Genomic DNA, 12624 nt, shown 5'->3' on the forward strand with positions numbered 1-12624 from the left:
TTTTTTTTTTTCAGGAAGCCACTGGACTTTCTGGTTTTTCTTTGAAGATGTTTCGCTTCTCATCCAAGAAGCTTCTTCGGCTCTCATTGGATGGTGGAGAATGGAAGGATCCACCATCCACTCAGAGCTGAAGAAGCTTCTTGGGTGAGAAGTGAAACGTCTTCAAAAAAAACAACAACCAGAAAGTCCTGTTGCCTCTTGAAAAAAAAAAGCACCTTTGGGACAACCATGATTTGGATGACTGAGAATCTCCATAGACGTGTCCCTGTCACAATGTCAGGGCACATCTGGAATAGAATCTATTCCTTCTCCTTCTCTTCCTCCCTTCCTTTCCTCCTCCTCCTCCTTTCCCCCTCCTCTTTCTCCTCCATCCACTTCTTCTTCTTCTTCTTCCAAAATCAGAATCAAAGTAAGTTTTTTAAAATATATATACATATATCATCTTGGATGCTTGTTTTAAATATCCCTCCAATGGGAAGAAAACCATGTGAATATTTTAGAGTCTCCGTTGCAATCACTGTTATCTTTCTTTCTTTCTTTTTGCTAAACAGTGGCACTGTTTAAATAATACTGAGTCACTGAGTCAATAGCCTAGCTAAGTCAAGGGCAACTTTCTCTTCATCTAAACAGAAACCAAAGAAAGTATACAACGAAAGCTGTTCTGATTTTTGACAGGAACCTCACTCATAAACAGGAGTTGGATTAAGCGTAATTACTGAGTTCAAACTCCAGGCCTGTGCTATTCATTCCATTCATTTATAAATTGGATTCTAGTCTTCTCCTTGGCTGGACTTGCTGCCTTCTTCTCCGAGATATTGAAGTTTCACTTAGCAACATAAATTTTGGGCTCAGTTGTGGTCGTAACTAGAGGACTACCTGTCTTATTGCCCATTTGGGCACCCCACGTGGAGGGGAAGGCGAGAGCAGGGAAGTGCCCACAAATCCCCTCCTCCCATCACCTCATGGCCAGCATTTTCCATGGCCAGTTGAACAGAAATTTAATAGATTAGCACAGTTGGAAGGGACCCTGTGGGTCATCTAGTCCAGGGATGGGATTCAAAAATCCCAGGAACCGGTTCGCTGCCCAGTTGATGGGTGGGTGTGGCCATGGTGGGCGTGGCCTACCAAAACTTCCAGGAGGGCCATTTTTCACCTTCCCTGGGGTCCGGAGGCTTCCCTCAGGCCTCTGGGAGGGCAAAAATGGCCTCCACTGGGCTCCGGAGGCCCTCCGGAAGCCGGAAGCAGGCCTGTTTCTGGACTTCCGGAAGGCCCATTTTTCCCCCTCCCAGAGCCTCTGCACCAACCCTACACTAACCTCCATCGAAAATGGGCTGCTTGGAGACTCTGGGGAGGGGAGGGGAGGGGTGGGCAGGGCCAGACGTTCGGTTCAAATACTGGTCTGGCAAACCAGATGCAAATTTAACATCCGGTTTTCCCCAAACCGGTCCAAACCGGTAGAGTCCCACCCCTGATCTAGTCCAACCCCCGCCCCGCCCAAGCAGGAGACCCTTCCCCATTTCTGACATAGGGCAGTCCAGTCTCTTCTTGAAAGCTTGTTGAAGGCCTCAGATGGAGAACTTACTCTAGGCATCCGGCCAGATCTCATGCTTCAGAATCCCATCATATACAACATTCCAGAAAAGGGAATGCATTGGATAGCATTCCGCTCTGCAGCTTTGGGTAGAAAACAGAGCTCAGGATCATAATAAAAGAAGATGGAGCCAGGGAGCCCAGCCCATGTCCCCATTCTGTATGGGTAATCCTTGATGAGCGGCCACAATTGAGCCCAGAATTTCTGTTGCTAAGTAAGTCATTCGTTTTACTATCTCTCTTGCCGCTGTTGTGAAGTGACTCGCTGCAGGTGTTCAATTAGCGGCATGGTTCTTAAATGAATCTGGCTTCCCCGTTGACTTTGCTTGTGAGAAGGTTGCAAAAGGGGGAAACGCATTGACATTGCCATCGTCGTAAATAGGGGTCAGTTGCCAAGCATCTGAATTTTGATCCTGTGACCATGGGGATGTTACAACGGTCATAAGTGTGAAAAACAGCCGTGAGTCCCTTTTTTCCAGCATCGTTGTAACTTCAAATGAACTGTTGTAAGTCGAGGAACTACCAATATTAGATTCACTATCCCACTGCAATGTTGTTCCAAAACCAGCTCCCAATATGTGGATATGGGGTATTTAGAACAGAATAATAGAGTTGGAAGGGACCTTGGAGGGTTTCTAGTCCAACCCCCTGCTTAGGCAGGAAACCCTATAGCGGGTGTTAGCAATCTGCGGCTCTGGAGCTGCATGCAGCTCTTTGGGCCCTCTGCTGTGGCTCCCTGTTGGGTGATTCTACCACTGGCTGGCCCCGCCCCTCACCCTCCCCTCCCAGTCACTCCTCGCCTGGCCTGAGAAGGTAAAACACAAAAAACAGAAATGAGAGAGAGAGGGAGAGAGAGAGAGAGAGAGAAAGAGAATAGACCGATTTCCCACAGAAAACACTGGGACCCACAAAACCTGGATAGGCATGGCTGGGGTGGTGGTGGTCATGTGACTGGGTGGGCGTAGCGTTGAGTTGAGCTCTCGGTGTTTTCTTTTCTGTGGGAAACGGGTTCAAATGGCTCTTTGAGTGTTTAAGGTTGCAGACCCCTGCCCTATAGCATTTCATACCAATGGATATTTGGATCTTCTTCCTTTGTTCCTATGTCCAACAAGCCATCCCATCCTTGTTGATCTGGCCCGCAGGCCTTGAGTTTGACACCCCTGTTCTGTTTTGTTCTGAGTTGCAACCTGAAAGGAGAAACCTTTCCTGCATCTGCACTTCCTCTGAGGATGGGCCTTATAAATAAATTACCTTGGATACTGAGCAGAGATTGGGTGATACTCTGGCCAAGGTTCATAGAGCCAGGCTTAAGCCTTCAGTCACACAGAGCTCCCTGGCTGATTTTGGTAGAGCCAGTCATTATTTCTCAGCCCAACCTATCTCATGCCATTATTATGAAGATGAAATTGGAGATGCTCCATATGGGGTCTTCTTGAGTATGGAGAGGGTGGAAGGAAGGAAGGAAGGAAGGAAGGAAGGAAGGAAGGAAGGAAGGAAGGAAGGCCGGCCAACCAAACATAGGAAATAGAGGAACTTTTTGCTATTCAGTTAACTAAGGTATGTAGGAAGCACATCACTATAGTACTGGGGGATTTTAACTACCCCAACATCAACTGGGAGACAAACTCTGCACTAAATGGAAGATCAAACAGGCTCCTGACAAATCTAGCAGACAACTTTGTTTCCCAAAAGGTAGAGAGGGGAACTAGGGCATTGGTGGGATTCAAAATTTTTTTTTTACTACCGGTTCTGTGGGCATGGCTTGGTGGGCATGGCAGGGGAAGGATGCTGTAAAATCTCCAGTCACAGGCGGTATTTGCCGGTTCTCCGAACCACTCAAAATTTCCACTACCGGTCAGTGGTGGGATTCAAAATGATTTTACTACCAATTCTGTGGGTGTGGTGTGGCTTGTTGGGAGTGGCTTGTTGGGCGGGGCAGGCGAAGGATACTGTAAAATCCCCATTCCCTCCCCACCCCACTAACCTGCTTTCCAGCTCCGTTCTCCTGTGCAGGGCAACCAAAGAAGACCCAGCCGATCAGCTGGGACTCAGGAGGCAGAGAAGAGATGGGGGCGGGGCCCATCAGAGGTGGGATTTTCCGGTTCTCTGAACCACTCAAAATTTCCGCTACCGGTACTCCAGAACTGGTCAGAACCTGCTGAATACCACCTCTGAACTAGGGGATCAGCCATATTGGACTTAATTCTCACAAACAGAGATGAAATGATAGAAGGGCATGGAAGCTACAGGAACCTTGGGGCGGGGGAAGTGACCATGCAATGTTGGAATTCAACACTATGCAAGCACAAGGAATAGAATAAACTCAAATTAGAGTCTTGGATGTTAAGAGAGCTGATTTCAATAAAGTTAGAGAGAGCTTTGGAAGGATTCCATGGATGAAAATCCTCAAGGGGAAAACAATCCAAGAAGCTTGGGAAATTTTGAAAAAGAGAGATTATAAAAAAGGGAGGGAGGGAGGGCAGAAGGAAGGAAGGAAGGAAAGAAACATGGAAAGAAAAAACAAGGAAGGAAGGAAAGAAACATGGAAGGAAAGATGGAAGGAAAGACGGGAGGGAGGGAAGGGAAGAAAGAACAAAAGGAAGAAAGAAAGAAAGAAAAAGAAAAAAGAAAGAAAGAAAGAAAGATAGATAAAGGTATTATTCTTTTCTGAATCATTTATGAATCACCACTTGGCTGAATAGTGGACTATATCTGTGGTTGCCAACCATTAGGTCAGGGACCACTGGTGGTCCACAAGAAAATTTTGGTGGTCCGCAAAGAAACGTCACCTCCAAAGCAATTAATCCAGGCTGCGCGGGAACACAAGGCTGCGCCACCACATGGCCCACAGGAACACAAGGCTTGCGTTGCTTGCATTGCAAACAACATGAAGTAGTGAGGGGAAGGGGGGAAAGGGAGGAGGGGGGGAACTTGCCCCACTCGCCCCACGCACCTCGCCTGGCCACTGGGCTGCTTCTTTCCGCTTCTTTCTTCTGCCTTTGGCTGCACGCATGGAAAGCAGCAAAAGTCTTTCTTTCTCTCCCCTAAACTCCGCCAGAAACGAGTCTTTGGGACCTTACAAGGCATCCTGCTCCAAGAGGCTGCGCCGGCATGACAAGTCTCACAAAGACTAATTTCTGATAGAGTTTGGGGGAGAGAAGGAAAGACATTTGCTGCTTCTGCTGCTTTCCTTGCATGAAGCCAAAAGTCTCTCTCTTTCTCTCTCTCTCTCTCTCTCTCCCTCCCACTCCCTCTCTCTCCCTCTCTCTCTCTCCCCCTGAGAACAGAGCTAGAGACAGTATCCTGTGATCCCAAATAAAGAATGATTGATCAGTAGGAAAACAGAGTGGGGAAATTTCCTGCAGACTTTTTTTGGGGATTTCCCCAGGGTCTCTGGTCCATGAGATTTAAAATTATGAGTTTGGTGGTCCCTGAGGTTCAAAAGGTTGGCGACCCCAGGACTATATGGACCAATAATTGAGTTGGTTATCTTTCTGTTTTTCTTCCAGATTGTAGATTTCCCTCAGAGCAAAGCTAAAGTTTGGGAAAATACAATCTGATAATTCCCTGTGACGTCTGGGGTTTTTTAATTGATGAGCAAGACATGCCTAATTATTTGAACTTTTGGAAGAGACAGTGAGTAGTTGGAGTGTAGGGCAGGGAAGCAGGTGGAACAGATCCAACTGCTTGTAGCGAAGGGCGGAGATGATTCAGCCAAGGAAGCATGTGAGAAATTGATTTGAATCTGGCACGTAAGATTCTCTTTCATTAAAAAGGAGTTTTATGTATACATCTCTACCCATTCTCACACACATACTTACGCTGTTCATCGTCATGAGTTGAGAGGATGACCCTTAACTCTGAGATACGTCACAAAAAATAAAACTGCAAAATAAATTTAGGGTAAGATCTTTTGTTGTTGTTGTTTATGGAGGCAAAACAGAATAAAGAGCTCTGTAGAGCTCCAATGTGCTGGACAGAAAAACAAGAATTATTGGTATTTCTATCAGACGAAAGGGAGTCGATCTTACGGCCACAATTAAGCCTAAAATTTCTGTTGCTAATTTGTGAAGTGATTTCCACCACCACCACTTTGCAGCCTTCCCTGCCACAGTTAAGTGAACCACTGCAGTTTGTTTAGTGTTATGCATGTTTACCAGACTCCTATATCTAAGCCTAAGTAGATCAGTTTTCACTGCGAATGGAACCTGACATTTCTTTTACAGTACTGTTTTCCCTCTTCCCGGCTTGGCCTCAGCCTTCAAATTCCCTACACATGAAGTCAAAGCCAATATTATCGATCGGTTGGGAGCCAAGAAGGAAATGTCTCACAGCTGAACGAGAATGAACTTCGCCATGTGTACAATTTGCATCTCGGCCAGGCCAGCTGCCAACTTGTACAACATCGCAGACTTCCCTCTGCTCAGATTATAACTAGAAACGGGGCATTTGGGATGATTTGACTGGAAAAGTGAATTCATTGTTTTATAAGTAATCTTTGACGTACGACCACAACTGAGGCAAAAGTTTATGTTGCTAAGTGAGATGGTTGTTAAGTGAGTTTTGCTCCGCTTTACAATCTTTCTTGCCACAGTTGTTCAGTGAATCACTGCCATTGTTACCTTAGTGACACAGCTGTAAAATTAATCTGGCTTCCCTCTTGACTCTGCTTGTCAGAAGGTCACAAAAGGTGATCATATTGTTGGAAGAAAAATCCTGTCTGGTTCCAATCCAGGAGGGAAAAAAAACCCACTGGAAATAAAATGAAGTCTGGCTACAAGGAAGGAAGATCTCTGTTTATTTGATTTTCCAGAAACTTTGGTGACAGCAGAAATGTTTTTGGGGTGGCTGACCAAATGGCTAAGTGAGTGGATGGATTTTTATAAGGTTCTAGGGTTTTGTGTTTGAGATGCTCCACGGGGGTTGTGCAGTGTAATGAGCCTTGTGTCTTTGACTATTCTAATGGTGGTGGGTTAATCCTATTATGACCTAAAGGTCACGTCCTGCCCTTAGAATTTGGGTGGGGGAATGTAAATTCTTAATCCCATCAGCTCCAGCCTTTTGTGGGAGCGGTGGCTGAAGACGTTTTGTTTATGAATAGGATAGACTGGCTTTCTGAATAGGTACAAAATATCCATATCAAAAGACTTGAGACCTATGGGAGGAAAACTGGGGCCACTTTCTCTGCAACCGTCATGAGGGGGAAAAAAACCCTCTCCTATTTCTCAATATTTTGAGAAATATTAAAAAGGAAGAATATTATATTTCCCCGGGATGAGAAATGGAGAAACATGCTCCTGAAGATGGAAAGAGACAGCCCCAGTGGTGGGATTCAAAAATTTTTACCGGTTCGGTAGGCGTGGCTTGGTGGGCGTGACAGGGGAAGGATATTGCAAAATCCCCATTTGCTCCCCACCCCAGTAACCTGCTTTCCAGCTCCATTCTCCTGTGCAGGGCAACCAAAGAAGACCCAGCCAATCAGTTGGGACTCAGGAGGCAGAGAATAGATGGGGGCGGGGCCAGTCAGAGGTGACATTTGGCGGTTCTCCAAACTACTCAAAATTTCCCCTACTAGTTCTCCAGAACTGGTCAGAACCTGCTGAATAGCACCTCTAGACAGCCCCCACCTTTCTTAATAGCCCCCAGCAGATATTTTTGGCCCAGTAAAAAAGACTGGGCTAGCCTATCTACAGAACAAAAGACCTTCAGCTCCAGGGTGAAGGGATTAAGATATGACCCTCCAGGACATAATAGGTTTAACCCACTAGCAGCAAAGCTCACTTCACTGCACAATCTCCTAAGGACATTGCATCAGAGTCCAGACATCAACCAAACCTGGGAGACAGAGCCAGCTATGACCCCTACAACAGCCAATAGAATACAAGTTCTTGCACAGGAACAGGAAGCTCAGGTTCAAAGCCCAAGAGAAGGTACAGTATAAACACCCCTCACTCTCAACTCTTTGTGGTCAGCTGCACCAGAACTACAAACACGGGGTCCTGTTCATCAATAAATGGACCCTCTTTCCAATCACCTTCCAACCTCCATTTTGTCTCCAGTGTCCTTCTCCCAGCTTGGAGCTGAACCAGACGGATATTTTCTTCCAACCGTCAAAAATCTGAGACCGTTGCCAACCATCTGAATTACGAACACATGACTGTGGGGATGCTGCAATGGTTGTAAGTGCAAAAAACGGCCAGAAGTCACTTTTTTTCAGTGATGTTGTAACTTTGAACCGTGACTGAATGAACTGTTGTAAGTCGAGGGCTACCTATACAATTCTCCTCTCCTGGCGAATCTTTGAGAAAGGCCTCATCAGAAAGTAGATCAACTTTCCGACCAGCCCTGTGGCAAAGCACGACCTAGCCCATAATAGTAGCAGCCATTCAGTTCAATTCACCTGTCCCTGAGTAAGGAGCCCAAGTCGGCCATTTACCTCTTGACCTGGTGAGAAAGTAACTAAGGAGGGAACAGCACAAGGAACTTCTTAGACTCTAGAAAGAGGGAAGAGCAACAAAGATGATTAGGAGACGAGGCTAAAACGTATAAAGATCTGTTGCTGGAACTGGGTATGTCTAGTCTGATGAAAGGAAGGACTAGGGATGACATCAGAGGTGGTATTCAGCAGGTTCTGACCTGTTCTAGAGAACCGGTAGCGGAAATTCGGAGAACCAGCAAATCCCCACCTCTGACTGAAGATTTTGCAGTATCCTTCCCCTGCCATGCCCACCAAGCCACACCCACAGAACCAGTAGTAAAAAAAAATGGAATCCCACCACTGGATGACATGACAGCAGTCTTCCAAGATCTCAGGGGCTGCCACAAAGAAGAGGGAGTCAAGCTATTCTCCAAAGCACAAGAAAGCAGGACAAGAAGCCATGGGTGGAAACTAATCAAGGAGAGAAGCAACCCAGAACTAAGGAGAAATTTCTTGACAATCAGAACAATTAATCCATGGAACAACTTGCCTTCAAAAGATATGAATGCTCCAACACTGGAAGTTTTTAAGAAGATGTTGGACAACCATTTGTCTGAAGTGGTGTAGGGTTTCCTGCCTAAGTAGGGGGTTGGACTACAAGACCTCCAATGTCCCTTACAACTCTGTTATTCTATTCTATTCTAGATGACAACACCCACCAATTCATGTCTGAGCTTGAAAGCTAAGTGAGATAATGCACAGTACATAGGAAATCTCAGAGCTTTAAGCTAGACTGAGAAAAAACCCAACACTCCCTAGAAAAACTTTTCTCTATGCTGTTGCTAAGATGTTTGCATCCATGTGCTCATAACACTACACAGGGCTGGCTTGTTTGCAAAGCATGTATCCTACAGTAAATATTTCTCATTTCTTTCTTTAGGACTACCATTCTCCGGGCCATGAATTTTGGGACTGAACAAAAATATTTAAAACCGACAAGAAGCCTCCTTTACAACATGTTCAGCTCTAGCTTAACAATGAGGATTTAGTCTAAATGTTTGGCTCTTGAGGCTACTTTTATGGGGTAGGACATTATTGGCTCTGGCTTTGCTTAGTCCACGTCTTCACGGCATCTTATGTTGCCCAAAAAAAGAAAATTACCTCTGATTTCTTTTTAGAAATACTGTCCTTTTTCTTTGATAATTTGCTAATCACAAAAAGTTCAATTGCTGCTTGAAATATCATCACCATCACCATTTTAGCCATTGTCTATCCACTGCAGGACGAAGGCCTCTTCCGCGTGCTTCCAACCAATATGGTCCTGAGTTTTCCTTTGCCAATTGGGCCCGCAATACTTGCTGATCTCATTGATCCATCTTGTTTTAGGTCTCTTTCATGGATGCTTTTTATCAAGTGGGATCCATTCTATGACTGCCTTGGTCCACCTGTCATCGGTCTGTCTTGCTATGGGACTAGCCCATTTCCATTTCATTTCTTTTACTCTCTTGAGGGCATCGTATACTTCTGTTTGTTCTTGAATCCATACAAGGATCTTTCTGTCTTGTGATGCTGAGCATGTATCTTTCCATGGCTTTTTGCGCCACTCCTAGCCTTCGTATCGATTGTGAGGTTAGCGTCCATGCCTCACCGGCATTAGTTAGAGCAGGTAGCACGCATTGATCGAAAACTTTTCTCTTCAGGCATAGCGGGGAGGTTGTACTTGAAAATTATGCTTAGCTTGCCGAATGCCTGCCAATCCCATTTAACACACTGTTCATTTTCCTTTATTGTATCACCATCCATTGAGATCCATTGGCCAAGCTATATGTAGTGGTCTACTACATCTAGTTCTTTTCCAGATATATCTTTTTTTTTCTTTCTTTGGTGAATTTATTAAACATGGCCTGGCTCTTTTCCAGTACATATCTTTTGCTGGAGCTACTACAGTATATCTATTATGGCTGGTAATAATAACTCCGAGAGTGCATAACTTTTAGAGATTTTAGGTGTGCTGAAAGAGATTTATTTTAAAGCCAAATAATTCTCCTGCTTTGTGCAGCTCTTGTATGCAACTCTTCTGAGTCTTGAAATATATCCATGGTAAAGGACTTTGGGTAGAAGGAAGGAAGGAAGGAAGGAAGGAAGGAAGGAAGGAAGGAAGGAAGGAAGGAAGGAAGGAAGGAAGGAAGGAAGGAAGGATAATTCTGAAAGTTAGGATGACCACATCTGGATACAAAACTCTGGACAACCAGTCATTGGTAATTATTTTCTACAATTCTTTACTCTCATGTGATGGTTCTCCAGATCCAGCAATGTCACTGAAAAGGAGAAATCACATTACTCATTCAATTCCCACCCAACCCTGAAGGGTTGCCTGTGCAGACGTGGGAGTGTACAGTATAAACATGCCCTTCCTTTCCATTGACTTTTTAAACAAATTTAACCTTCCCAGTTCATTTCTAAACTCCAGAAGCCTCTTGCCATTTCCTTTCCTGGGTCAGCGTTTTCCACTAGCACTTCCTCTCCTTGCCCCACCCAGGATGCCCAAATTCTCAGAACTAACATCAGCCCTTTGCTGCCCTTTCATCATATGACCGTGGGGAGGGGAGAGGCGGCCTCACCCTCCTTAATGGCAAGGTGAGCCCAGGGCAAGGCTCCACATGTAGAAAACTTCGCAGCTGGAGCAGCAATAGAAAGGGCACACCTACGTCTCTAAACGTTATGCACTCTCGGAGTTATTATTACCAGCTATAACAGATATAGTAGCTCCAGCAGAAGATAGGTACTGGTCAGATTGAGCCATAGCACTAAGTTTTGGGTTTGTCAGAAGGTTTCAAAAGGGGATGGCGTGACCCTGGGACACTGCAACTTTCTGCTTTCTGAACTTGGCTGTTTTCTTGCAGATGTTTCATTACCAAACTAGGTAACATCATCAGTGATCGAAAGGAGTGGGGTCAGTGGTACGATTCAAATTATTTTTACTACCGGTTCTGTAGGCATGGCGTGGCTTGGTGGGCATGGTGGGGAAAGGATACTGCAAAATCCCCATTCCCTCCCCACCCCACTAACCTGCTTTCCAGCTCTGTTCTCCTGTGCAGGGCAACAAAAGAAGACCCAGCCGATCAGCTGGGACTCGGGAGGCAGAGAATAGATGGCCAGTCAAAGCTGGGATTTTCCGGTTCTCTGAACTACTCAAAATTTCCGCTACCGGTTCTCCAGAACTGGTCAGAACCTGCTGAATGCCACCTCTGGAGTAGGGTTTTCTCTCAGTTTATAGCCTAGCCCTGTGGGTATTGATGCTGGCTGGAGAATTCTGGAAGTACACAAGTCTTAAAGTTGCCAAGTTTGGAGACCTCTGGGTTAGACTGTTTACTGTTGCTTGCTTGGCAGTTTCTTGATTATTGGGGTATACAGGTAGTCCTCGACATATGACCAAAACTGAGCCCAAAATGTATGTTGCTAAGTGATAAATGTGTAAAGTGAGTTTTGCCCCAGTTGCCACATTTGTTAAGTGAATCGCTGCGGTTGTTCAGGCAGTAAGATGGTTGTTAGGTGAATCTGGCTTCCTTATTGACTTGCAAAAGGGGATCGCGTGACGTTGGGACATCATAAATATGAATCCATTGCCAAGATCCTAATTATGATCACATGACCATGGGGATGCTGCAATGGTCATAAGTGTGAGAAATGGTGCTAAGTCACTTTTTTCAGAACTGTTGTAAATTTTGAACAAGTAACTCGACGAACTGTTGTAAGTCAAGGACTAGTTTACTTCTTGATTGTTGATCTGATGTTAATCTGTGCTCATCTGGGTGCTGATTGTTGGTGGGGAGGTGTTTTTAATGTATCCTACTGATAAGCTGCCCAAGGGAACAACGATAGTCAGAATTTCATTCTAGGCATGATGATGAATTTCTCTGTAGAGCCACAAAACATGCTCTCATAAGCCCAGCTGGACAGATTCAAGGATGCAACTCAGATAGAGAAATTATTTTTTCCTACAGATGCAAAACAAGCGTTTGTAAGAACGATCAACAACTGCAGAATCTAATCCTACTTCTTTATCAGCCCCAGGATTTTAACCCCGGTTTCCTTTGCTTCTCTAATGGAATAATGGATTCATTTCTTCACTCTGGATGTCTCCTGCCAAAGAATTTTGTATTTCTTGTTTTGCAAAGCTTCAACTCATGGTCTTCCCTTTCTGGAAAGAGTTGTAAACTAATTTGGAGAGGAATGGGAAGCGGAGACAGTCTGGTGCAGAAGGGCTCATGCCTTAGAAACTGCAATCGATGAGTTTGCACAACATGTTAAGTAAAACCTGCACTTTTTATAATTTTGTAAACAACAAACTAAAAGACTCAAGGTCCATCCCACCCCTGATAGGACTTAATGGTAAAGACTGCAACAACGACACCATTAAAGCCAACCTCTTTAACACATTCTTTGGCTCAGTATTTGTAAACAGCAATGGATGATGCCCAGTATTTCCTAGTTGAACCACAGGCAACTACAATGATCTAATACATATCGATTTTACAGAAGACAATGTTGAAAAAGCACTACGCAATCTAAAACCATCTCTATCTAATAGATCGGATGGAATATGTGCCTACTTC

The 12624-nt window shown here is 44.9% G+C and overlaps 1 long non-coding RNA gene across 1 annotated transcript in view; it reads left to right on the forward strand.

Annotated features, from left to right (window-relative positions):
• LOC148126775 (uncharacterized) overlaps positions 1 to 12624 on the forward strand; it is a 279119-nt gene that overhangs the window by 70608 nt on the left and 195887 nt on the right. The window lies entirely within an intron of this gene.

This window comes from Pseudonaja textilis, chromosome 2, assembly GCF_049901715.1.
Source record: "Pseudonaja textilis isolate UNSWEBS1 chromosome 2, rPseTex1.2, whole genome shotgun sequence".
Taxonomy (NCBI): Eukaryota; Metazoa; Chordata; class Lepidosauria; order Squamata; family Elapidae; genus Pseudonaja; species Pseudonaja textilis.